The sequence below is a fragment of the Psittacula echo genome, assembly GCF_963264785.1.
Source record: "Psittacula echo genome assembly, chromosome: Z".
Classification (NCBI taxonomy): domain Eukaryota; kingdom Metazoa; phylum Chordata; class Aves; order Psittaciformes; family Psittacidae; genus Psittacula; species Psittacula echo.
Window position 1 is genome coordinate 106,595,497 of NC_137742.1, and position 4,351 is coordinate 106,599,847.

The following is a 4,351-nucleotide window of genomic DNA, read 5'->3' on the forward strand; positions in this document are numbered from 1 at the left end:
ACATTGAACATGGAAAGGCTTTTTTTTCACCCTATGTATTTCGTGTGAATTTCTAAACTTAGGAAATTAATCAGACTATTGAATTTCAAGTTCACATATATACATTCAGATGTTTTACCAAAAATGTATTCTTTAGCTCGTACAATGCAATTGTGCAATTGTACAATTGTTAGTTTCTTGTTCCACTGCTGCTGTGCTATGTTACGTGCTAACAAACAACACTGCAACATTCACAAATAAGGTCTGAGGTCTTAACTTGGATTGTTAGCTGAAGGCAGTCTGTACCCCTGATTCCTGGAGATCAGAGATACTGTGGCAGTAACTGGTTGGAAACTTTCTGCTATGTCAGCTGTTTCTGGAGGTGGATTAGGGGGTGGAACAGCAGTGTTTGGACCAAGAGCAAAGGTTTATTTGTGTTCTTGCCACAGCAAAATTTGTGGTCCCAATTCCTTTAGGCTTAGATTTTTAATTGGCTGTGTACCATTTCAACCTTGCTTCTAGTGAATCTTGAAACTCACTCAAACCAAGATGTCTGGGAAGTGTACTTGTATACACTGAATGTAAACACTAGAATTTAAAATAAGTTGCACATTTCAGGTGGCCTGATGAGAGCTTACTGAAAAATCAGTTATGTTTTTGGTTTTGTGGTAAATATGACCTTGGCAGGTCTTACCAAATCTTTGCTTCTGAACTGCATTTTATCAAACCTGGAAAAATAGTACCATGACACTGCTTGTTAATTATTCGTCAAAAAGTCAGATTCAGGTAACACTGAGCTTTCCAGATACATGGCAGATAGCAGATTTAAAGGAAAAGTATCGAAATATGGAGGCTCTGGAAGCTGACATTTACAAAGTTAAAAAGGTTTAAAATATGGGGAAAAAATCAGGATGAAAATAAGTATGAAGACTGCAATGTGCTGTCTCTGAATTGGAGAGGCATGTATTTGACACATGGACCACTGGGTGGATAAGGAATTGGCTTTCGGTTGCACTGTTGTGGTCAACAGCTTGATGTCACATGGAGATGGGTGACAAGTGGTGTCCATCAAGTGTTGGTATTGCAACTGGGACTGTTGGCTTAGCATCTTTGTGGGTGACATGGACAGTGGGATTGATGCGCCCTCAGCAAGTTTGCCAATGACACCAAGCTGTGTGGTGCAGTCGACACTCTGTAGGGAAACAATGGGATAGGGAGGGACCCTGGCAGGCTTGAGAGGTGGGCCCATGAGAACCTCTTGAAGTTCAACAGGCCAAGTGCAAGGTCCTGAACCTCAGTCAGGGCAATCTCAAGAAGAAAAATTTGGGATACAGAGACTGGGTGGAGAGCAGCATGAGAAGAAGGACTTGAGGGTGATGGTTAATAAAAAAGCTCAACATGAGCTGGCAGTGTGTGCTTCCAATCCAGAAACCAGCAGTGTCTTGGGCTGCATAAAAAGGGATATGGCCATTAGGTCGAAGGAGGGGATTCTCCCCCTCTGCTCTGGTGAGAACCCCCCTGCAGTCCTGCTTCCAGCTTTGGGGGCAACCACACAAGAGAGATGTGGAGCTGTTCAAGCAAGTCCAGAGGAGTCCATGGAGATGGTGTGAGGGCTGGAGCAGCTCTGCTCTGGAGCCAGGCTGAGAGAGCTGGGCTGGTTCAGCCTAGAAAAAGAGAAGGTGCCGTGAAGACCTTAGAGCAGCTTCAGTGCCTAAAGGGGCTACAGGAAAGCTGGAGAGGGGCTTTGGACAAGGGCCTGTAGGACAGGACAAGGGGAATGGCTTTAACCTGCCAGAGGGGAGACTGAGATGAGCTCTTAGGCAGAAGCTCTTCCCTGTGAAGGTGCTGAGGCACTGGCACAGGGTGCCCAGAGAAGCTGTGGCTGCCCCATCCCTGGCAGTGTTCAAGGCCAGGTTGGATGCGGCTTGGAGCAAGCTGCTCTAGTGGAAGGTGTCCCTGCCCATGGCAGGGGGTTGGAACTGGATGGTCTGTAAGGTCCCTTCCAACCCAAACCTTCCATGGTTCTATGAAACAGTTATTGAAGCTGCAAACAAACAAAACTGTCCTTGGAACTTGAATTTCTAACATACAGTGCTCCAGCAGGTCTTTTTGTGAGCAGACTTTTGGAGGGAGGACAAGCAGGGACACACTCTGCTCACCCTTCACAAGCTGAGGAGTAAATAGGAAAAAGATGTCAGTACAATCTGTACAATTCCTGGGTAAAACAAGGGGATTTGGCACCACCTCCAAAGAGTCCCTTCAGCACAAACCCCATCCCATTTCTGTTAGTTTAACTATGATTTGACTGAAGTAGCAATTATTTTTAAACTGGCACAGAGCAAAGCTGAAATACTCCACTCGGGAATAGAATAGGGACTGGAACAAATTACTTGTGAAACTGTCCTGGTTTAGCAGTAGCAGTCATTTTTTCTACTTCTTACTAGCTGGTGCAGCGCTGTGGTTTTGACTTTCGGCCTGGGAATAATACTGATAAAACCGATGTTTTCAGTTGCTGGTCAGAATGCTTACTCTGACCAAGGACTTTGAGTCTCATGCTCTGCCAGGGAGGAGGGGAAGCTGGGAGGAAGCCAGGAGGAAGCAGGACAGGACACTTGACCCAAACTAGCCAAAGAGGTATTCCATACCACAGCACATCCTGCCCAGGAGGTAGAACTGAGAGTCCCCAGAAGGGCTGGAACTCTGCTGGATGGGGGGGCGAGGTATTGGTATCGGTCAGCAGGTGGTGAGGTGTTGTATTCTCTTCCCTTGTTATTTCCTTTATCATTATTATTATTGGTGGTAGCAGTAGTGATTTGTGTTATACCTTAGTTATTAAACTGTTCTTATCTCAACCTGTGGGAGTTGCATTCTTTTGATTCTCCTCCCTGTCCCTCCAGGAGTGGAGGGAAGAAAGGTGGGGGGGGGGAAGTAGACTACGTGGTTCTAATTTATGGCCTGGGCTTAAACCACGACAGAAACTGAACAGCATGGCAAGCAGAAACTTATTAGGAATAATAGTAAAGACAGAAAAAAGACTGAAGATACGATTGTATGGGACAAAATAAAATCAAACATGGCAAAACCAGCTTGCTTTCTCTTCATCAACAAAGGGAGATACCATACCACACCACACAGAACAGAACTCAAGTCTCAAACCATCTAATTTAGGTACCTAAAATAGGAAGCTGGTTTTCTATATTCTCTAAGTATGTGGAGAGAGTAAAAAGAAAGAAGGTTCTGCAAAAACAGTTCGTAAATAAACGTGATTTACAGCCCAGGCTCTTGCTCAGGAAGGTAACATGAGGTCACAGGAATATTCCTGAGTGAATGATCCCTTTTTCCACCCACTGAGCACAAACAAGGAGTGTCTTCTGGGCACCCAGGACGAGCAGACAGGCCTTCTCTTCTCCCAGGGCTGCAAAGAAAGCCCTTAATCCCCCTGTATCCTCACTTCTACTGCTCTTTCATTTGATGGCACATCTCCAAGCATTTGCTATGAAAGGTGGGCTGAACCCGAGAGGTAAAAACATTTTTATCATCCGGGAACGACGAGGGAACCGTGAGGAAGGAGCGGGTTGTTTCCGCGGGAGAGAGGATGGGGAGGACGCATTCCTCCGGCAGGGTGACAGCCGAGGGACGAGGGTGTTTGCTCGGCCTCGGCTCGCTCCCAGCTACAGATGACGCTGCGCGGCCCCGCCGCTGCCGCTGAGGAACGCGAGCCCGCGGACAGGGTGCATCCTTGGGGCAACGCGGCCATCTCAAACTGCGGGACAGCAAAGCGAACCCGGAGAAAGGCAGAGCCCGGTGCCGGCCGGGCGGCGTCAGCGGCACAGCGGCAGCGATGCCCTCCCGTCCGGAACCCCCCGGGCTCGCCCCCTCCCGGACTCCTCCAGCGCCGGGAGCGCGCAGGCACGCGGCGGGAGGGCTACGGGGGCGGCCGTTCCCCGCCCATCACCTGACGCCGTGGGCAGGCGCAGCGCGGGGCCCCCGGGACTACAAAGCCCGCCGGGCAGCGCGGGTCTGGGCAGCCGGCGCCTCGGCGTGCCCAGGGTCTACGGTGCAACGCGGGTCCCCGCCGCAGCTGTAGCTCGGGCGCTGGGGTCTGTAGCTCGGGCGCTGGGATCTGCAGCGCGGGGCTGATGCAATAGCTAGATCTGCGGTTACCGCGGCGGCACCGCAGCACTGAGGGATCGGCTGTCTCTACTACGACCAAGTTTGTGGGATCTGAACATGGGGAGATCGAGCGTGTTGGCGTGACTGTGCCGGCTCCTCGCATTGCTCTGACCGCTTTCCTCGCCCACCCCGATTACAGATCGCGCCGACCAGGGGCACCGGCATCCTCAACCGCGCTTGGGGAGCTACTCGAAGAGCT